General features: G+C 36.0%; 2 protein-coding genes across 2 annotated transcripts in view; one reads left to right on the forward strand and one right to left on the reverse strand.

The window, feature by feature from the left end:
* The window catches only part of LOC126913009 (nuclear receptor subfamily 1 group D member 2-like), a gene marked incomplete at its 3' end in the record, with an annotated part of 72,614 nt that overhangs the window by 38,185 nt on the left and 9,592 nt on the right, over positions 1-24,837 (reverse strand).
* Positions 6,110-24,837, forward strand: part of LOC118266490 (GATOR complex protein NPRL2) — a 71,319-nt gene continuing 52,591 nt past the window's right edge. Inside the window, exon 1 of the mRNA XM_035579968.2 lies at positions 6,110-6,214. The gene's annotated coding sequence lies outside the window, so the exon portion shown is untranslated. The remainder of the gene's footprint in view (positions 6,215-24,837) is intronic.

Genomic DNA, 24,837 nt, shown 5'->3' on the forward strand with positions numbered 1-24,837 from the left:
CGAATTACATTTTTGCTGACTCAGAAACGGCGGTCGACAGGCTTGTGCAACGCGAAATGGGTGTGATAATGAAAATAATAGTTTTTTAATAAAACTTAGTAAATGTTCCATGTCAATTGAACGCAATACATAGATGAACCTCAATGTCACTTCTAATCACGTGGAAATGAACGGCGTGATGTTATGAATAATATATGAGAGATTTTTTTTTTATTTATTTTTCTTTCTTTCAGTTTTTAATTACAATAAGTTATACATATTTATTTGTTACTTGTAATAAAATATCTCAACAGTTAGTAAGCAGATGGAGTACACAGTTTAAAACGCTCAGATTTATCAAAAACCGCTGTTTAAAGTGCAGTTCCTTAATCAGCACCTTAAACCCCACTACAAGAGTAGGGTAACAAAATTATTCATTACCACTATTGGTTTGAGTTGTAAGGGTGGTGGTACTGATTAAATATCTTCTGAATGTTTAGGATACTGTTACCCAGTGGGCTAAATTCAGTTTGAAACCGAATCACTCGCGTGGAAGTAAAGGCTCGGCTATTTGGCTGAGCGTGCACACAGGGACTGCTCATAGTGCTCATAGGTAAATTGCACTAAATAACGGTTTATTTGTTTGTTTGGTTGTCAAACAATTTCATCCCTTTGAAGTAATACCACGGAATACCAGTAATACTGGCCTCTGTGGCTGCACTTTGTAAAGGTGCATGGTACGTTAGCGTGCAGTGGAGTTACTATTTGTTTACATAAACATGTTTAATTTCATGTTATATTAGTGTTGGACTGCCTCGTTGGCCGAGTGCTAATGGGTCTCAGGTTCGATTCCCACTTCAGGCAAAGTATTCCCGGGCCATTTTCTGTTCTTCGTTTCTCAATAGTACCACGGAGTCTGGAAATGTGCCCGGTGTGAGGCAATAGCCTCACCCCCTATTACATGGGATTTACAACAGAGATGGTGAAAAGTGAGTGTACATTGCACTATAATGTGAATCTCTGCCTACAACTTCGGGAATAATAGGCGGGCCGATATATACATATTATTAGTGTTATACAATATAATAGTGTTCTGACTAATATGGATTTTATAAGGATACCTATTTTTTTTAATAAAACCTAGCTTATGCGCTGCTACTTTCTAATGTAAAATAAGTTTTTGAAAGTAGTTTTTGTGTAAGTAGGTTACAAACATACATATTATACCTACATACAACTACACAACACGACTGCCTCGTCGGTCGAGTGGTTGCAAGTGCGACTGCCGTACAAGGGGTCTCGCGTTCGATTCCCGGGTCGCGCAAAGTATTGCTGGGCTTTTTTCGAATTTTCGAAAATTTCTCAGTAGTAGCACGGAGTCTGGAAATGTGCCCGGTATATGTCAATAGGCTCACCACCTTTTACATGGGACTTACAACAAAAACTGTGAAAAGTGGGTGTACATTATTCAGTGGCATTACGTGCCATAGTGTACATACACCTCTGCCTACCCCTTCGGGGATTAAAGGCGTGACGATATGTATGTATGTACATGTACAACTACACAAATGCGTCGTCTGTATAATAGCTATTAGTATAGATTTGTATGGAACATATTTTTACACCTTAATTAACTTATATGAAGAAGCTAGGAAAACATCTAAGTTATATTAAGTTTTAACTTCAATCATAACTTTTCCTCTGCCTGCGTTGCTGGCGTGAGTACGGAAATACTTGTTGCTGCTTGTTGCTATACGTACATCTACCTATACTATTTTTGTTGACACGTCTCGTTGGTTGTTAGCGATTCATTAAATAGTGTAATTTTTATGTTTTAAATTTGTTTAGAACATTAGACTCGTAAGTTTTATTTTTTCCGAATCAAATGCTTTCGATCATGTATCGCGTGACGTCACAATTTTCAATCAATTGAACGGTGACGTAACGATTCTTAAACTTAAAATAGATGTTTACTTTAAAGACAAAACTATGAAAGTTTTGTCTTTTAACGAGAGATCTGAGTAAAAGTGAAATTGAAAACTTTGAGTAGTTGTAATTTGTAATAAAGAAGTCTTTGCGAGATCGAATAAAAAATGAGGAGATCCGCAAAAGAACTAAACTGGCTGACATAGCCCAGCAGATGAGCAGACTGAAGAGGCAGGCAGGGCACATAGCACGGAAAACTGATGCCTGCTGAGGCAGAAAGGTTCTCGAGTGGAGGCCGCGTACCGACAAGTGCAGCGTAGAACTCCCATCGGCAAGGTGGACAGGCGCCATGATTAAGGTCTCAAATTAGGTCCTCTGGATGCAGGTCGCTTCCAACCGGCCTATCTGGAAGTCATTGGGGAAGGCCTATGTTCAGCAGTGGACATCTTACGGCTCATATGATGATGATGATGATGTTGAACACAAGAAAAGTCTCAACGATAATGAATTGCTTAAGATGCTTTCATAACTAGGGAGTTTTTTTCCCACAGAATATATAAGTTGGTTAAAATGAAATGCAGTACAATAGATATTTTTCATAATGCGGTAATGATGAGCCGCACGTTAATTATGACACGCAGCGGAAGCCCATACACAATACCAGAGCTAATTTTCTTCTCGTGCATTTTCATTCGGTTTTATACAATGGACACGTTTCGTAACTGACCCATTTTTGTGATATTTTAAAATCCCTTTTGTATGCGTGCAAAGGTTTTTATTATTAAATACTTGTATTTATTAAGCATCAAAAAATTCGTCCGCATCGACTTTAATAGGAATCTGAAATATGTATATTGATTCAGAATTACACAACGTATTATTTGTATATTGATAACAACAATATAAAACATATTTTTTATGTTAAACGGTTTTAATGTGTGTGGTCATCAAGAATATGAGTGTGGAGGTACCAAAAATCAGATTGACCTGACGTCACGATAGGGAAGAAATTTCAATTACTAAAAACAAAAACACAAAGAAACAGGTCAAGCTAAATAATATAGCTTTGTTAAAATGTTAAATTTTGTTAAAAATCACATCACACATCAACAGCATATAAGTCCTGCCACTGTTGACCAAAGGCCTCTTCTCAGTTTCTCACACAGAGAAGGTTTGAGCATTAATCACCACGCTTGCTCAATGCGGGTTTCAAATTTATTATTAGAAATTATAATCCCAGGTTTCCTCACGATGTTTTCCTTCACCATTTGTCAGTGGTGTCTAAATAATCGTAAAAAGTCACTTATAACTCTATGAGAACACAAGTCAAAACCTAGGTTAAAACTAAAGTCTGTGTCCTATATAAACTACCTTACATTTACATAATTCTGAACGACAAGCTTAACGTAGGACAGGTCTAATTTCCAAGTTGTTGATGGAATATATTTTGGGCTTTTCACCAACATGTTGCAGGCACGTCTAGGATTAATATTCTGATTGGAACTTTATCTAGCTGGTCCTGGATGCGCCGAAACAAATTTATTAAATTAGTGTAAAACTTTGAACAGACAGTTCATAGCATGGGTAGTGTGGTGTGTGGATACATATAGCCGCTGCAGCGCTGCATGTCGAGCGGAGATATTTGCTGAAATAGTTTTCGCTTGTGTACCTTATTAGATTGGTATTACATTCTGATAGGAGTTCCAGGGTTTTGTGTAAGCATTCTACGTTCAAAATTATTATGTGTATTATATTTGAAGTTTTAATAATTAAAAAAAACGCGACTGCGTTTCTTTATAATATGAAAATGAAAAAACCCTAAAATAGGAAAGTCATCGTAAAATTAAAGCAATCGGGACCCATTCTAAATATGAAGACTTAGTAAGGGCACATACGGCTGGCTTTCTCACACGTACTCTCGAAAAACATAACCATCCTTCTGGCGCAGTCGGGTAAAAAGTAAGAAGTACATATGTATTTTCTGACAAAGTCACATTTATGCAAATCCGTTCATGTCAGTCGCGTACAGCGCCGTAAGGATGAGAAGAGTCGCTAATGCGTGTGATCTCCATTGACACGAAAATATTTATTCTCATAGGTACGGTACTCGTTTAGCATGAAAACTGAATCGATGCAGCGAAGCACTGAACGGCCGCGCTGCTGAATTTCTTTATACAAAATCATGTTTATGGAGAAAAATTTAATACGGAACAATAAGAGTATGTACTCCCTAAACATATTTAAAAATAAATAATTATCATAATTTTAATCTTGTTTTAATCATATTGTAATTATCAAATGAGTCTTGATAATTTTCGACCAGTTCAGTTTCCGCTTGTGTCAATATTTCTCAAAACTTACTTTACATCACAGTACCTAAACAAAATGCAACAACACGTAACACATTATAAAATACACAACCCACTTGTAACTTCATTTGGTGCATACTAAAACCGAAACTCTCACAGTTTTCAATTTCAGTAACGCTAGTTAAAAGTTTCTCTGCTCTTGTTTCACAATAAAACTAGCGAAAAGTTGAGAAAAGCTAAGAATATTTTCCAAGAAAATTGTTATAGAGTGTTATGTTACCTTATGAGCCCACTAAAGGAAACAACAAACGGACATAATGTTACGTTACAGTGAGCGCCGACTGTAACGTTACATCCTGAGTAATATCCTGCGTTACATTGTGAGCAAGTTTCTATTGTCGCTCTTGTACTTTTACTTCACCTTTGACATTTGTAGAGAGAGCCTGCAGCGGCTTGTGCATATCGGAAATTGATTTATTCATGCTACCTTACGGATTTTAGGCAAACGTTATTTACTTTTCGCTACATTTCTATGCACACGCTACAATATGCTTGATTTTGTATGAGAACGGGAGCAAAGGTGCAGTACACGGATTTTTTGTATCTTTGTATCTTAGTCATATTGCAACTGGAGTTTACATATTTTATGTAGATTTATATAGATATAAAAAAACACGCAATTATTTACCTTATTGAGTACACCAGTAAGTATTTTCGGTCATCACTTCAAAAGATTCTTAATATAGGTATTAAGATTACACAATGTCTAACTGCACGCACCACTCCATGTAATAAAGGACTGAGACCTCTAAATCAAAGTACCCAATAATACATTGACCGACCCGGGGTCAAGCCCATGTAATTAGATTAACGAGACAGACATTTCTTTATTAATACGTACACCTACTGCGACATGTGTGCACTTTTTCTATATACGCTGTATAGAGACACAATTGTCGCACATCCTGCATTGATCTTAGGGTCGGAAATTGCAGAAAGGATACGTGGTGATTAAGTAGTCGTTGCAAGTAAAAAGGCCATCGCCTGCAAGCGGTCAATTACCGGGCGGCGCTACACTGTGCCGTATTGTCATCTAATTTCCGTGGCCCAATTGAGTTACGATCACCAATTACTAAGCAATATGTACCGATTTGCTCGTACCGTCGATCGTCGCACGTCGCACGCCGTACGTCTCACGTCGAGACAATCTTCTCCGTGACAATGTTATTACTCGCAAGTGCGCATTAATTTGTGACGCAAATTAATATACACACCCGGTAGCTCTCCTGACCGTGTCACAGGTACGTAAGCTTGCTATGCTTGTATTTATATCTATTCTAGTACGGTATTATAATAGGTATTTTAGGCAGCACATAACAATATGTAAGTAATTTTAAAGCAAATTAAAAATATTACAAAACGTATTATAGTACAATATTATTAAGCCGATATTACTGCAGACGGAAAAGAAATGCTTATAAAAAAAACATTGATATCAAAATAACTATATAATAAAAATATACGATAAATGAATAAAAGGAATAAGCTTTGTCACTAATTATTACCGTACTTGATTCTGTAAAACTTTTACATAATCTCTTAAGTTTCAAGTCACTTATACCGTTTGTACATAGACCATCTCCACCAGCTAAAAAAGTGAGCAGACTAATCTCTTATAACTTAGACTGAAGCTAGACTTCGCGTTAAGCGACTACATCGCGCCCCAAACTTAATGTAGTAAAGCGATTCAATATTGTCATTCAAACAAGCTTAGCAATAATTATTGAGAAAATAGTGTTTATTTTGATTCCGTTTGAGAGGCTTCGAAAGCTTGGTTTCTGTATCTATTTACATTGGAAAATTGCATCGTTCGTTGGTCGCTCTGCATACGGTTCCAGGCGGCGAGGGGGTGCGGACGCTTTTGAGCGGCCGAGCGTTTGGGACATTTAATTTTTCCACGGGACCACGATGTGCAAACACGTCAGTAATGGAGTGTTCAGGTAAGCATCCTAGTTAGTTTGTAGTGTTAGTACGTAGTTAGTTAACAGCTATTTAAACGACCGACTTTCGAGTTTATTTGATTCTGCTTTGGTATAAAACCTTGAACTGTAAATAAGGTATATGTATTTAGTTTATGTATATAGTTCGGTTGATACGTCACGAACGAATTTGAGAAATATCTATACATTATAGGTATGTTTTTTACTACAATGCGTGAACATTGTTTTCGAATATGTACCTTTGTACATGTATATTTTTAAGGGTAATGAAAATACGTTTTGTTTGACTGTGAACAGAAGATTCTAGATTACTAGAATACTGGCTAAATGTATGCGTGTGTGCGCAGTACATTGATAACGCGTCCTTGTAATACGCAATTTCCTATTTGCTTAATTGACGGGCGCTGTGCAATGGGCATACAGGAGGGTGGCAGGAAACCGATGGTAGGGTTCTATCCAGTCAAAGATTAAAACATTTAGTGTTTAAACGTCATATTTGGCTTCCCCATCGTTTCGAATTAAGTAATATTTAGTGCGTTTCAATACACTGTAAATTTTACTCATATAAATTGTTCAGACCACCATCACCTTTGTTTTAACTTTGAGTTTTAAGCAATATAAGAACTTTTTTTCTAAAAAGGATTATTATAAATACCGGATTCATCATCAAAATGACTGTAAAAGACACACGACCTGGTTAAGATATCTACATACAAAAATACAACACAATAGTAAAATAAGTCGCTTTGCAGCAGAAATCACATTTGCATTAGCTGATTAAAACTAATTAACATCATAAAAAATATTTATAAATACATATATATAAAAAGAAATATCACACAGCGTCAGTATTACACAAAAATTAGATCCAAAAAACTCATCATCTGTTAGACTATTACTACTTTGAAACTGGAAAAAAAACGACCAAAACATACGAGTCTGACTCACGAACGAAGGGTTCCGTACTATTCCTTAATTTATTCATTCGAACAACAAACGGTATTGAATACATAACTTTGTTGTATGGGAGTTTCCCTTAAATAATTCTCTTTTTTAAGTAGTGTTGTACCTACGACATAGAACACAATTAGTGTGTAACGTTTAAAACAAATTGCTATAGTAATATATTATCCATCTGTACTCTTAGTACCTACGGGTTTGCTTTACGTTGAGCGGAAACGAAACGAGAGCGCGATCGGCGCTCTGATTGGCCGGCTCGAATGAATTAACCAATCAAAGCGCCGAACGCGCTCTCGTTTTGTCCAAATTTCAATTGAAACGCCTGGTGCCATCAGGCGACAGGCGAACGGACAGACAACAAAGTCTTAGCAATATTGAACTAGAACTATTGACTTAGAACCTTTGAAATTGTAATTCCCATTTCACTTTACATAATACCTGGAAAACTAAACAATAATTAGGTACGCCTCAAGGAAGCATTTATGTACCTACAACAGTGCTGCATTTACATCTGAATATTTCATAACAAACTGACCACAACTCCAATCGATACCACGTTAATTAATGATAATGACACGTTTAGGGAGGGGGGGGGGTAGATGGCGGAAATTACGTCAACCACAACAAAGTAATAATAGTCAGTATCACTGTAATAAGGTCTTTAAGACGTCTAGGGAATCTAAATAATGTCTAATGCATCGGCTAAGTTATGTTCAAGAAATAAAAGTAAATAATAGTTACAATATGCACTTTTAGAACTACTTTTGACATTTGTAAAATACTTTTCAAGTCCTTTTGGACCCCAAGAAATGATGAACTATCTGTTATAAAACACTATTAAAAATGGTGAAAATTTGTAAGACTATGTGTGGATGTGGATATTTGTTACTTTTTCATAAAAACGACTTAACTGATCTGAATAAAATTTGACACGGAGATAGGTTATAGTCCGGAATATCATAAAGACCTCTTTATCTTCATGATGAAGACGAGGCCGTTGCCAGAATCGAGTCTCTTATAAATAGTTTCGAAAAACACGGCAAAGATGAATTCCAGAAAACATCATAACTCTAGACAGATCTCGAACAAGAAAGATCTTAGATACGTTTATAAGCACAGGAATGAGTTCTTATCAAACTTTAAGACTTTATTCAAGCATTCATTTGGTTGACTTTTTTAAAACTAAAAAAAACTAAGGTTCAGGACATCCCTCTCAAAGTGAAGAGATAAAAATGGAAATGGGCAGGCCACATGATCAGGGGAAGGGATAAGTGGAGTAAAATGGTTACATAATGGTACCCAAGGAATGGAAAGAGAAAGAGAGGCAGACCACAAAAAAAGGTGGGACGACGACATCAGACAAGTCACGGGAATAACTTGGGGTAGAGTGACCATAGAAAGACCATAATGGAGAAGACTAGATGAGGGCTTTGCCACCTGGTCAACGGACACGCAGAAGTGGAGGGTTCTTGCACCGATAGCTTAAGATAGATGTTCAAATAAGAAGGTTATTCTTATATAAAAAATTGAATTGCTGTTCGTTAGTCTCGCTAAAATTCGAAGACGGATTTGGCAAATTTTGATCTTGAATTATTTGTGGAAGTCCAGAGAATGTTTAAAAGGTGAGAAAAAAGTTATATTGGGGCGGTACGAAGTTTGCCGGGTCAACTAGCAAATAAATAAATTTGGTCAGAACATTGGGTTAGATTATCATATCCTCATTGTCATTCGTGGCGACCGATTCTCCATTCGTCACTTCTCTTCTGATGGCGATTCTTTGACACCGATCAATGTCCGCGTATTTCGTTCGTTAAATTATGTACTCTCTGACTACCAACCCCAATCTCCCCCACGTGGGTGCCCATCTAAAGTTTGGTACATTGTTTCGTAATACATAAATACGCACTACAAAGGAACGCAATCAATATTCTGTTTTAAAACTGCTTTGTAATTGGCGACTGTATAAGCCATAAACTGACATTGTATATACTGTAGTTATACAAAATATTCTTTATACAGAAGCTGTTGATAAAACTTTAACAAATAAATAAATTATCGTGTACTTCATGTAAGTTTTAAAGCGACATAATATTAAAATATTTAGGTACTTCCATGGTCTGCGTTTTCCGGAGCTGCGGACTACCTAACGGGTTACCGGGGTTCCGGCTCGAAAAGCAGGAGTAGGTACGGGGTGGTTTTTAGTCAGTAAGAATCTGACAGCGGGAGAAGGCACTGGATGACTTTCCCTCCTCAAAAAAAAAAAAGAATTGGTCTGCGTTTCATTACACATCCGAAATTCCGAATTGCAAATGTCTACGCCATATCCTTGGTGGATTTTATCAGTCTGGACATTTTTAGACCTTAGCATAAAAAAGTAGCTCGTGTACTTCCATGGTCGGCGTTTGATTAAACATTCGAATTTCCAAGTTGCAAATGTCTACGCCATGTACTTGGTGGATTTTTTTTTATCAGTCTGGAAATTTTTAGACCTATGCGTAAAAAAGTAGCTCGTCTGATCATGCCCTTACCGTTATTAGCTTCTGCTAACTGCCTCGGTAGTGTCACGTCGTGTAAATCTGCCTATGTGTGCCAGACTACCTAGTACCCATATATCTCGGTGTCAATTTTCATTTACACCCGTGCAGCTATTTAAATGATCGAGTGGAGTAACAGACAGGGAAACAAACTTTCCCATTTATCATACCAGTACTTGTGTACCTGGTTTGTTAATACTTTATTGGTAGTTGTTTGTTTTGCATTAAGATTTAAAGAATAGGGGATGTTTATTTTTTTAAATGCTGTTCTATATACTTAATAGCGATTGTGATGAAGTTATTAACTTTCATATTATACGTACGTACAAGTAAGTATAAGAAAGTATTCAAAGTAGGCAAGTACTGATATAATAAATATAACTAGTGGTGCCTAGTGGTCGAAATTCGACCATATACGATTTAATTTACAATACCACTTTCCATACGTTCAAGGATAATTTTTATTTAACAAATTGCTATTATGTGACTACCGTGATAGTGTTTTGTGAAATTCAAATTAATATATTCCGGCGGATCATGAATAACATGATGACAATATTATGTCAACACTGACAACTAGGGCTGGCGATCTGAGATCTTCTTCCCGCGAACCAAAAAGGTTGATACCTATTTTAAATCGGTTCACATTATTATTGAATCGGTAATGTAAATTAGATTAGGAATGATATTTCTATGTATTCCACTGTAAAAAAATGCATTGAATAGTAGCCAATTAAAATACAACATGTGTGTTTTATCTATTAATTTAATCAAATACGTATTTTAGAAATAAATGTCGAATTTGACTACAGGCTCTTATTAGCTCTGAAAAAGTTAACAACTTAGCCTTAGTTTACAAGTAACTAATGTAGTTACAAATAATATTTGATTTTTACAGTGTCCTTTTAACTATTATGAAATACATCGAACCAAGAACGATAAATCGTATTTTCTTTAAATCGGTTTCTTTCGGAGGGGTCCCCCATCCTCAATGACAATTCCTATGTACAGAAAGAGAGAGAGAGAGACATCCAAAGAGAGTAGCCAACAAACGATGACAACATTTCCATCTCTCTCACATAATACACTCAAGCAACGCGTGCGACTGGGAAACAAGATTTTATCTTATTTAATATGAAATTAGGGATCTGTGAGTGCGCAACCGTTTTCCAATTTATGTAATGACAATTCTCGTTTCTTATGGATTCCTAGTACTTTTGCATGTTAACTAAACTAAGCTGCTGATTGAAATTTTGTCTATTATCTGTAAAAATTTAATTAAAATAAAGAACGGAACCCCCTGTGAGTTTATTTGTACTAGGAGACACATAATTTGCTTAGAATTGATGTTTAGGGTTCAAATATTACGATATGAAATCCTTTTTCGTAGCGTCTTCAATTATTGTAATAACAATTCTCGTTTCTTATATCCTGGTACTTTTGCATGTTTTTCTCATTAAGACTAAGCTAATATGCTGAGTTTTTTTTTTAAATTCTGTCAATCTCTCTAAACGCCTCCAAGTAAAAACGTACATTAAAAAATTATTCAAGAACGGAACCCACTGGGAGTTTTTTGTACTAGGACACACATAACTTGCATAGAATTGATATTTAGGGTTCAGTTGAACACAATATTATGATATGAAACCCTTTTTCGTAACGTCTTCAATGTATGTAATAACAATTCTCGTTACATATGGGTTCCTGGTACTATTGCAAGTTTTTCTCATTAAGACTAGGTAAGGTAGGTAAGAGTAGGTACCCACAACAGAGAGATAGGAGACAGAGATTGACAGAAGTTCACGAAAAGCTCAGCAGTTAGTTTAGTCTTAATGAGAAAAACAGGTTTTGACTTGTTTGTATCTTTGTTTGTCTACAAACATATTCTTTGTTTTTTATGAAAACCTTTCTTCTTAAAACAATATTTAGTTACGAAAAATAAATATCCGGAACCCTTTTTTCATTTATTCGAAGAAATACCAGGAGTAAGGGTTTTGATTTTATTTAAGTACATTAAGTGCACTTGCACTGACACCGATCAGCTGATTTCTTGCAAGTGATGTAATGATTTCATTTCCAAATGTAGGATTTCATATGTTATGTATTGGAAAAATTCATAACTTCGTTCCATGCAAACATGAGTTTAAAAAACCCTTCTCGTATAGTTTGTTATGTTATCTAGAAACCGTGCACTTGATGTGTATACCCCCTTTTTGTTACACGTTGTATATATATTGTTTAAGTTCATGTTTAATTGTTCATTAATAACATTGAGTGAAGTAATAGCGGATTGCGTCACATTTACGAGTAAACATAACTAGGCACGATACTGTTCACCGATTAGCGTCCGATTCCGCGATCAGGGGTTTAATTAAACCGACAATATGACACGCATACCTTCACGCCAGTTAATCCTCTGCGAGCTACGCGTTATCACGACTACACTCGCACATTTCAACAGTCGAATAAGTCTCATTGTTCGACATTTTCATTATTAATATTCTTTCTGTCCTTTTCCAATACATTCGACGTCATTATTTCTTTTTAATTAAATTTTAGTTGTATATATTTTAGTTTGTTTTTGCTCTTTATTTATTTGTTACACGTGATTATTACACTTTTAATATTTAATTATATAAAAAAAAGACATTTAAAAATATAAAAAGCAGTATCTCACTAGTAACGGGAGAAATCCAAGCTGCCGGTAATCAGGGCTCAAGAGAGAGAATTTCCAGACAATACGCGCCGTGTCCAGAAGTACTGCCTTCTGCATCAGGTCCTTGAGCCAACTATCTAACGTTATAGTCATAGATAATATTATCATTTACTTTATATATCTATACAAGTTACATAATTTAAGTTTGTTTTTAATTATTGTGTTTAGAAATTCTATGTTTCATCAGAATGTTTAAAAATGATCCAGCCTAATTAAGCTTTCAAACACCCAATGGATTAATGAAATACGTCATCGTGATATTACTGTTATAAGTTAATAAAAGTAATAAAATAATAATATTAACATACATAGGTGGGCAATGAAAAGGAAAAATATTATGAAATACACATCCGACTTTACTGCTCAATCAGTTGAAAATTTCTGCTTCAATATTGCCTCCACACACACACACACACACACACACACACACACACACACACACACACACCCACACCAACATCCACACACATTGCAAACGTAAGTGAAAAATAGAAGCTTATAAAAATAAAAAACCGGCCAAGTGCGAGTCGGACTCGCCCATGAAGGGTTCCGTAACAGCAGGTAGATGACATAATATAAAAGTTATAAAATAACTTGGGTTTACATACTTTGTCGTTCATACAAACGTATGAACGACAAAGTTATATTTGCGGTTTTTGAAAATGTTTTATTTCTTAGAAACTAATAACGATATTTGGTTCAAACCAATTTTCGTTGTTAGTTTCTATTGAAATCTACAGAATATATTTTTTTTAGTTTTCTCACTCTGTTATTTTAAAAGTTAGAGAGGGGGACACTCATTTTTCCACTTTGGAAGCGTCTAACTTTCAAACGGTTAATTTTGACGAAAAATGGTTTTAGGAACCTTAATGTCTTTTTTAAAGACCTATCCATAGATACCCATCACGGATATGTTAGGTGAAAAAAATTTTTTTTTGAATCAGTTCCATGTATGGACCTTTAATTTTTAAATTTATTAATTTTTATTCGGACTTGATTGACATACGGACGGACGGACGGACGGACGGACAGACAGACAGACAGACATGACGAATCTATAAGGGTTCCGTTTTTGGCCATTTGGCTACGGAACCCTAAAAAAGAAAACAGAGCTTCAAACGAAATCCCATCCGATGTTTGACAATTCTAGTTTCTTTTTCAATAAACATAAGACCTATGTATGTGCTGCCTACAAAGAGGATTCCAATATTATGATGGAAACGAGAACGAGGTTTTTATGAATCCCCCCTTAAGCTAGATCATATACAGACGTAACGCAATGTGTGCATGGAAACGAAACGAATCGTTGCATCGACTGCGAAAAAATATTAGCAGCATTTTTCAATTTCCTACCTACGAGACTACGTTTACTTTTATAAAAACAATATTAGGGGCCCGCGGTAATAGGACCATTTTTTGTTGAAGTTCTTAAAGTTATATATTAAAGTTATTAATATTAAAGTAATACTAATTATAATATTCTCGGCATTCTCGCGCAACTGTTTGACGAGGAACTCGACTAGTTTCAGTAGCAGCGCGACAATCGCATTCGCCCTCTAGCATGGCTTGAAACTAGTCGAGTTCCACGTCCAACAGTTACGTGAATAAGCCGATAACATAATAATTAGCTTAGTGTGTCTCACGAGAGTTTTAATACAATCATTAAAGTTATATATTAAAGTTATTTACCTCAATTTGGGAGTCTAGTTACATACAAAAATCCCTTTAAATATAAACGAAAAGTTAGAAATGATTTGGCTAATAGTGTTACGAGCAATATTCGGAAACGTCCCAATTGTAATTACATTTGCTTTGATCCGCCGCGTCCTCTTTACGTATTCTCTTTTATGAATACCATAACTCAGTTACTGATTTCACATCAACAGCCTATTAGTGGCCGCTACCGACCAAAGCCTCTTCTGTAATGGAGAAGGCTTTGAGCATTAATCATCACGCTTGATCAACGCGGGTTGCGATTTCAAACTTATAATTTGAAATTATAAACCTAGGTTTCCTCATGATAATTTCCATCACCGTTTGTCAATGGTATCTAAATAATTTTAGAATTAGAAAGTACATAAAACTCGGAAATATAATCATATTGGGACTTGTCATTGGTAGGTTTCGAACCCGCGCTCTCATGTATGAGGAGCCTCATGTAAGAGGAGCGGGCGGTCTTAAACCTTCGAACCACCACGACATTTACTTATTTACCTACACACATTAAATAAACAGTGGATTAATTAAAGGCTAGTTATTAGATGCAATTTAGTACCCCAATCACAGCTATGTAGGTAAATCTTGGGTATAAGACTCTACTCCCAACAGTGAGCTTGCTCCTGGCCAATTTCGTATTTACCTTACGGTTTCGCCCGCGGCCATATCGACAGAGGGTGGTATTGCTGCAATAGCACAAACGAACGCAAATACGCCATAACGATATCTTTGTAAGCGTTTCATTTTATAGTGTGTACTCTACTTTTATTCCTATTTTTGCAAACATCCGCCATCTCATCATACTCTCCACTCAATCCATTTACAAATATAAACATTTTCATGTCCGCTTTGAAAATTTTTCTAATTAATTAACTTGGTAGAGGACACTGCGTCTAGTTATTAATGTTGCTGTCCAACCATGTGTGACGGTCTGAGCTCAAAGAGAGCGCTTTGAATCAATATAAAAGAAAAAAATATAGTCATAAGGAACATGTAACTGCGAGACGAACTTGCAAGCGACGGGATCCGTAGGATTAGCATCAAATGACGGCTAACAAAACATTGTGTTGTAGAAAAATAAATAGAGTGTATCTGTTTTGCAACTATCAAATTAAGGATTTCATTGTTCGTATAAATTGCAAACTTATATTACATATTTCGGTTTTGATTCGGTTTGATTTCGGTTTTCAAAGACTATCGACCAAATATATTCCACTTATATGTAATTTTGTACATAATTTAATTAAAATGGTTTACAGATTTTATTTATCTATCATATATAAACTCTGTATCCTTAATATTATTCGAATAAAGAATAATATAACTACTATTTAATGTACTACTATATTTTAATTGTGTTTTGTACATTAAAGATTAAATAAATAAATAAAGTATTTATGAGGAAAAAAACAAACAAAATAGGAATCCTTATAGATACATAATGACAGTCATGATGAATATAGATTCATGGTGGTAGGTCAATATAGTCATAGGTCCTATAACTGTCAATATAGTCACCTATGACTGACTATATTGGCCAAAACGAACCATAGGTCTATCTATACCTATGGTTGGTTTTTGCTATTTGACTAACGAACCCCAAACATATCCTCTTAATGTAGCAAGCAGCCACAAGCGTACTGAAAAAGGAAAGCGTTGAACTTTCCACATGTACATCAGAAAAGTTAGCTTGTTAATGTTTGTTAGCGACGTTGCCACGCGTCGTGTAAATGCTACAAATTTATCCACACAGTTAATTATTCATATTTTTTATTGCACTACAGTTAGTTCTGGTAACATTTTATAAACACATTTGGCGAGTAGGCGCTTGTGAAGTTAGTTAGGAACTTCGTTTTACATGAATTAAAGTAAAAGGGGAGTGATAATTATGAAGTTAAAGTCAAAGTGTTGATTTTTATACATTAGAATGTACCCTTTGTTTCTCAACAAAATTTGTTTGTTTTTTTAACAACCTCTAGTTTACTGAGTATGCTGCTATACATGAAGAGATCCTGCTATGTTTTGCTTTGGAAAGCGCACAAAATTTTATAACATAAAATACGTACAATGACATCCAAGGCGAGAACAATGTGTAAACAAGTATTAATAATGTGCATAATTCCTAAACCTTTTTCAACGTTTCCATTTCAAATTAAATTGAGAGAGACCGCGGCAATAAATAAAAACACAAGACACAATGCAGTGCGGGTGCACGGAGCGGATTCTAATTGAATCCTTTGTAAAGTGACACGTTAATAGATTCCACACACAACTTTATTTTCCTTTGATTAGAAACAAATGAATGTAGAGGTACAGGCCGCAGGGAGGACCGAGCGGTAATAGAGTTGCACGCATCGTTTTGAAAAAGTAAATAAACGATGTTCGTTTTGTTTACGGTTTAATCGGAGGTGGAAAATGTGAGCGCCAGGGCCGGATTTAGAACAGTACCTGTGAGAAGGCTGCTACGAAATAATTAGTGTCTTAGCGTCGTAACCACGTGTTAGACGCGCGAGACACCTGTGCGGTTTTCAATGAGGTTGATTGTACCCCTTGTTCTCTGTGAGCGAGGTGGCTATATATATCTATGAGGATTTTCCAACTTGGGGTCGAAAATAGAGTTTGCACGAGCACCAGACCACAGACGACAGGCACCGTGCGGAAAGTGTGCATATTTTTGGTAGTAGCTGAATTTTTTTTTATATATTAAATGGGTCGACGTTTGGCCGCTATCTCGCCTGATGGTAAGTGATGATGCGGCCTACGATGGAGCACGTCTGCCCATAAGCAACCTATTCACTCGGGCTTTGAAGACACCCAGGTTATACCCATCAGGAAACACAGAGTCCGGCAAGGAGTTCCACTCCCTAGCAGTTCGCACAAGGAAGCTAATGAATACAAGTGAGTTCTCGTGTATTTAATACAGACGGGTGTTTGCACACGCACTGGAGCCGGCCCTGGTGGGCACGGGGCACCTTCATACATTACATAGTAGCTGCACTCTTATGTCAACATGTAAATTTCCCCAGGCAGTCGAATGGACGGCCATTTTCGGAATTCGGAACTGCATAAACTAACATTTAATAATACATAACGAAGTAACACGAACTGAGAATAATATGTGATGTGAATATGTTTTTCAAATTTTGAAGAAGTAAAAATAGACGTTAACTATAAAAAATAAAACGATCTGTAAAAAAGTTACAATAACTATATTTAATTATAGCTATGTTGCAACTTATAAACATTTCAAAATAATCTTTGAAATAAGTATAAAAATAAATCGCTAAATGCGTTGCTAAGCGCAAATCTTGAACAGCTAAACCGATTACGCTTATTTTTGTTCGGTTTGTTAAGGGAAGGTTTTTATGTAAGAAAAATTAACAATGTCGTGCAGAAAACCCATCAAGGCGAAACAAAGGTTGCCGGGTCTGCCAGATTGTAAATAAAAACTTACCATTAACGAAGGGAAGGTAAAATTTGCATTTAAGGTGTCTACTCGAAATAAAGGTGTTCTCTCTTGGTCTAGAATTCGAGAATGATATTCGATGACATGATAATCAAAGACGATGTTAATTATGCATTATTAATTACGCAGCACCGATATAGATAATACCAATAATTTGACATTTTTTATTGATAAAATTTCATAAGTTACGTCGAACCGTTTTTCTTGCTTATAGGTATTAATAAAATAGTAAATGGAACTAAAAACGTACTCACATTAAAAAGTAGAACTTGAATAATATGTAGCGGCAGGCGAGTGTCTGTCTGTCCGTCTCCAAGCCCAGTAGCTCAATGCACTCAGTGGCTGGTGCAATCAATCTGTTCTCAGCGCGCTTTATGGCAATTTGCGAGCAATTTAAACCTCACGTGGCTTTACAATTTCTATGCTCAAATTACGTCAGAATTTTCCCAATAGGTACACAGTTCGTACGTACAACCAGAATAAGGGACAAACGGGGAACACAAGACTAAATGACCCAACTGTAAGAACAAACCCACTTTTATACTCCGACTAATAAAGTGTTGTACTGAGGTATAAGAAATACATGTATGACACTTGTAAATCAATGCAATCGCTCAGCACGCGTCCCGTTCCTGTCAATAAGTGACAATATAATAAATCAGCACAATGCGTATGCGTCTTTCAATTGGCAATTTACCTACAAAGAAGTTCTGTTCAGATGGTATCAGGGCCGCGTTCGCTGCACACTCCAGCAGGTCGGAGATCACAGAATAGTATTGTTACTGGTTGTATTGTCAGTTCTTTCAAGGGCACATTAACTGAGCACTTAACTGTATCAGTACCGTAACCAGAAGCATTGGTTACGTGAGTACTACGTAACTCCGTGGTAGTATAGTATTATGAATTAGTGCGTACACTGCACTTGCATATACGCGGTCCGAGTCGCGTTGTATATACACGCGTGCAAACTCGACTGCACTGATACAACACTGTTCTAATTCCCTGCACCACCGTCTCAATGCACGACTTTCTTCGCTGGAAGTGGCATTTCTTTCCCTTGATTGTGTGACCGTCTCCACATGCGAGCGAATCGATAGTTACATACGCGGAAGTATATAACTGATGATAATGTATCTTGCCAGGTGGAATTTCTGTCCTATGCTTAAGTTTTGCTTATTTTAATGAAATCTATGTATATAAAAATCAATTGCTGTTCGTTAGTTTCGCTAAATCTCGAGAACTGCTGGACCGATGATTAAGATTTTGGTCTCTGAATATTTGTGCAGGTCCAGGAATGTTTAAAAGGTAAAAAGAAATTGAAGGCAGTACGAAGTTTGCCGGGCCAGTTAGTAAGTGATATATCTCTCTGTATAAAAATCAATTGCTGTTCGTTAGTGTCACTAAAACTCATGATCGGCTAGACTGATATGGCTGATTTTGGTATTAAATTGTTTCTGGAAGTCCAGTTAAGGTTTTAAAGGTGAGAACAAAATTTTGGAGGCGGTACGAAGTTTGCCGGATCAGCTAGTAACAAATAATATTTTAACTGTCTTATTCCAATATTAAAAATTTACCTAAGTCCATAGTTAAAGTTATAAAAGAGATATTTCCACGTTTTCTTCCTGCTATAGGAAGGAACGTTTTACAAAATAAAATAGCAAAGATCAAGAGGTTTCCTTTTGTGATCTTTACAGAATACTTTGTTGCGTTGTGACCATTGTTGAAATACTCTGTAACGTCCTGATTCTAGATAATACCATGTTTGAAAGCGTTACTTATTGTCACGTTGCACATTTAACGTGCAAGCAATATTAGCATCTGTTTACATCAGCAGCTAGGACGAAAATAAACTGAAAACTTGATTTATTCACAAAAATAACATTTGTTATTTTTCCGGCTTAATTTTGACTCCAATACTGAAATATGTATCGATCGTGAATAATTTGCGAGTGACGTGGTACATGACAGGTTGACGGCAACGCAGCGACAACGTCGCGTCGATCCAACTATGTGGAATATACAACGTCAAAATGGAATTTCCTTTTTTAAAACGAAATCTGTTGGAGATTTTCTCTTTGTTACTGACAAAGACAAGCTTGAGGTAGTGTCGTGGATTTAAAATGTGATTTTTAGTTTCTCATTTTTGAGATATTTGTTGTGGTTTCCAAAGCTTTGACTACACTTTTCTTGGTATACAGTACACACGCCGTATTAGTACATTATTTAGTTTCCGAAGCAAAGAACTTCACGTACAAAATTAAAAATGTCCAAGTCAAATCTTATCTACTTTAAGATCTCACATTTTAAATAACAGTAATTGTTATAGGTATACAATAAAACATAGAAATAAAGTGTTATACTTGTTTATATGTTATATTCGGATTTTGTACAGAACTTGGCAATCATTTAGATCTGCAGGGGTCTCGGGTTCGATTCCCGGGTCGGGCGAAGCCCAAGCATAGGTTTTGTATTGAACTTGGTTTCCATTACGTGTCATCATGTGCACCTTTTTTCGGGGATTTGAAATTTTATGATTCTTTTTGCGGCGAAGCCCAAGCATAGGTTTTGTACTAAACTTGGCTTTCCTTTTCCACATTAATGTTTTTGGTGGGATGATGGGTGAAACACATTTTGTTTTCAGTTAGCAAGGATAGATTCCTACCTGATAAATCATAGAGATGTAGGTATATTTAGTGACTCCATCTTTGATCTTTGATAAAATCGAGTCTAGCTAAATAAATAATGGTCCAACTCGGAACTAGAGCTACACAATCACGGCTGACATTTCGTTAGTTCATTGCGTTTCGTAATTATCCGAGGTTTAGTTGACTGAGCTGGGCGCGGTGGTTGACTCATCAAGTAGGTACTAGTATTGTTTACTTCACACTTCGGTACGTTGAATTTGATATTTTGTGCGCATGCAAATGTGATTACGTGGTTCAATTACACACCTACTTTATGTTTGTGTCTATCTTTCTTTGAACTAAACGATTTAATTTGATATTTGGTTTGGGTACACTTGAATTGATAGTATCTTCATTTATCTAAGTTTAAAAAAGTCTGTTTATAAATACAGACATAAGACCTACATACCTAGACTGTACACGACTGCTTTACTTCCCTAATTGATACCTAGGTAATGTCAAGACTGAAAAATATCTTCACACAGAGCCGTATTATTACTAAGACAAACTAAACAACCTAGGGCGCTAGGACAAACAATTCTTTTAACAGATGGGCGCCGCGAGACGCGCGTGCCCATCTGTTAAAAGAATTATGGCGGCGCCAAATAAAATGTATGGGTTCCTAGCCTGCCTTTTTTAGGGGGTGAAAATCATCCAATGTCTTCTCTCGCCTTGGGCGAGGCGAGAGGCAGTGTTACACTTTTACTGACTTAAAACCACCCTGATCTTACTCCTGCTTTTCGAGCCGGAACCCTGGAAACCCGCTAGGTAATATAAGAATCCTAGCCTGCCTAGGGCGCTCAGTAGGTTAAATCCGTCTCTGCTTACATTAATTATAGTAATGAATTTGCAAAGACATCCATCATCTTCGAACTTTTAATAGCGATTGCACTTTGTCATAGTATAAAATACATACATACATACCTACGTGTTAAGTGATTGATTTGCTATTCGTCGTAAATTCCCCCTCATATATCATCAGCAATATGACAGTTCTTTGCTGGACTCCCCCCCCCCCCCTCTAATGAAGGGTTTGCCAGAAGAAAACGAAAGACAGTGAAAATAACAGAAACTTCTTTTGTAAATGTTGCTGAGTAGAGTGCTGATGTATTTGGGTTAATATCCTGAGAATTGAAAAACACAATCTTTATTTTACCCGATTTGAAAAGAAAATAGACGCATTGTAAACAAACAAATTGTTGAAGTGGTCATAAACAAAAAAAATGTTACAACGCCACATGTCTAAAATCAGAACTAATAAATTGCGAATGAAAGCAATAACAAAAGGTAGACCGTAACGCCATCTTGTATCGGTTTCCCGAATGATGTCTCGTTAGTAGTACAACAATATGAATTGGCAAGAATTCTACTACATTTATACGAACACACAGGGTTGAGAATCTATCCCTCACAAAGTAATTTCAGAATTCTCCACTGCTTGCAGGCGTCGCTAGTGGTCTCAAAATGTATTATTATATAATTGAAAACTATATAGTGCCTTAGTACCTCTCCTTTCTTTTGATTAGTTGACGAACTCGTTTCTTTTAATGGAAGGAAGCATTGCTTTCATGGAAGGAAGCGCGACTGTATAATTTGAATCAATGAAGAGATTTTTTGGAACCACATACATAGTAGCTACATCTACATTCTACATACTACAATAAAGAATATTAATTTGAATTTGAATTAAGAACCCTGGTAATTTGCACAGATGGCTACGATCTCAACCATTTACACATACACATAACACCCATCCCCGAAACAACAATTTGCGGATCACACTAGGAGTTACACCGTGTGGGAATTGGATTTACTATCCCCCCTAAAAAAAAAACGATGGTGTGAAGATTGTGGCAATACCCTCTTATGTAGAAGAAGCCCATGGTCCAGAGACCAGCGGTGGTCTGCCACGGGCTGCTGATAAATGATAATGACATAACATGACTGCATGTTTGGCGGTAGCTGGGTAACTGGCTACCGTGCATGTAGCGGGTTCGATTCCCTGAAGGAGCAACTCTTTGTGGGATCCACAAATTGTTGTTTCGGGTCTGGGTTTTTTTTATTGAGGGGGAAAATCATCCAATGACTTCTTCCGCCTTGGGTGATGCGAGAGCGAGTGTCAGACTCTTACTGACTAAAAACCACCCCGTTCCTTCTCCTGCTTTTCGAGCCGGAGCCCGGTAAACCCGCTAGGTAGTCCGCAGCTCCGGATCAGGCATCAGCCCTACTGGGCCCCATCTGTGGTTTGGGTGTCATGTGCTTGTGAGCTACAAGTTCACATATAGGAAGTGCACCTACGACACAGGAGAAAATCCTAGTGTGGGGTAACGTTTAAAAAAGAATATAAAAACAGAACACAAAATTAAAAAACATTTAACTACTTAAGTACATAAAACTGAGAACTTCATGAATACGGAATAGGAAGAGAAAACCAGATATTAGCAAACTGCTCAGTTAGCGATCGAGGGGTCGCAAGTTCAAGCCAGGGTGCGTGTCTAGTACGTTCGATACTTCCGGTGAAAGATACATTGAGGTACCATTCTGATGTACCAGCTACATGTCTGGTTTGTAACTTAGGAACGAGGAGACATTACATAATGACAAGATCTATATGTATAGTTAGTTAATTTTAAATCGTAGGGAAGGCAAAACTGTACTATGTTTTTTAAAAGAGTAACTTGGAGCGTGATCTATAAAATTTATTACATTTGTTTGTGTTGTCTTTTTTGGTGCATCATGCCTGGTCCCGAAAAAAATATTTTTCTTCCTTACTTTCAATCGATATCGAAGTTAAGAATTTAGTTTTTAGAATGTTTGTCTGTTTGTTTATATGTATGTATATCGGGCTAAATTTAAAAAGAATTTAGTATGCAGATTGCATATTGAGCTAACTATATGACATAGAGATTTAGATTTCGTTACAAAAATGCACACGTGAAAGCTAAGCTTAAATAGTATGATCAGCTTAATTAGTACTAGGAGTATAACAACAAGTGCGGTCCGGAACTTGCAGGAAACTCTTTAATTACGTCACCGTTTCCGCGAAGGGGAGCTCTCCGAAAAAGAGAGCGAAATCAAACAGTTGTTCAACCGGATCTCTCAGTAACCAGTCACATGTAACTTACTATAATACACATAATACAAATTATACTGTATTGATGGCACTGTTTCAATTTTCATTTAACTAAAAATAACGGATGACTCACGTAAATATTTGAGAAAAACTCAATTAGTTTCGTGTTTTCATCATAAGCAGCGTGCGCCAGACGCAGTGAAGTCGCGCAGCCAACCTTCTAAATATATTTACGTGAGTTATTCGTTATTTTTAGTTGATTTATTATGTCTCACATTAGTTATTATTAAAATACAATTCTTATAATTTATTTTACCGTCTATAAACATCGGATAAAATTGATAAACAAAAGTGAAAAATAGCAATCTCACATTTCATCTGTTTTGTCTCGAGTCCTGTTTCTTTGGGAGTTAGTTTGTTGTGTCTATCTATATAGATAGACACAACAAACTAACTCTAGACAATATTCTGTTACAAAAACTTTCACCGATGCCATGATTGGTTAGAACGAATACTTTTTCTTAACTCTTGGTCGAACTTCCAGCCACTTAGTTAATTTTTAACGGTACTCAAAGAGTAAAAAGTTAATACATTTCAATTAAATGCTTTTTAAACGGTTTTATTTATTTTGTCTCGTTGGTTTGTTTATTTGTTTGTTTGTTGAAGTAAAGTTTGGTAATTGGAATTTTACCCTCTCTCTGATTACAGATCTATCTAATACTTGGTACTCACTCTTAATCTTTTTGACCACACAGTAATAATATTTTTTGGATATTAAACCTCTTGGTTTGATGGGTAGAATAGAGGTCATTACCGTTTAACTTTTTTTTATAAAGGTATTATTTGTTTAAAAATAATGTTCTTATGCAGCTAAGCATTTATAGTCATGCAAACTAAACCTGTATACAACTCAATTGGTTGAAGATATCTGCTTCGAAATTCACTTGCAAGATTGGAATATTATTTACACAATACATTATATACATACATATATGTATGTAGCGTAAATATATTACAAATTAAATTAAAAGCTTAAACAAATGAGAATGCGTCGTCCACATATCGGTCTGTTTCATGAATTAATGAAAAAAGATATTTAAGACATTATGTAAATAGAGTTGATAATGATAAATATTTACAAAAATCTTACTGCATAATTGATGTGTATGCTTAATAGGTTCACATTATTGTATTGATCTATTCAGCTGTTTATAGAGTGCAGACCAATAAATTAAAAGCGAACCTAGCTTATTTACTTTCTCTTGCACTGGAACACTAGATCATGTAATGGTATTTTATTGGTAGACATTATGTATAAATCTATCTATACTAATAGATTATTGTTTAAAGCTGAAGTGTTTGTTTTTTATTTGAAAAGATTAAAGTCATTAAATACTGGTTTGAATTGAATAATAGGTAGGTGACTAATTTTTACTTTATTATCCGTTTTGTAGATTATTTTAAAATAGACATG

This window comes from Spodoptera frugiperda, unplaced genomic scaffold, assembly GCF_023101765.2.
Source record: "Spodoptera frugiperda isolate SF20-4 unplaced genomic scaffold, AGI-APGP_CSIRO_Sfru_2.0 tig00001243_1, whole genome shotgun sequence".
NCBI classification, from domain to species: Eukaryota; Metazoa; Arthropoda; class Insecta; order Lepidoptera; family Noctuidae; genus Spodoptera; species Spodoptera frugiperda.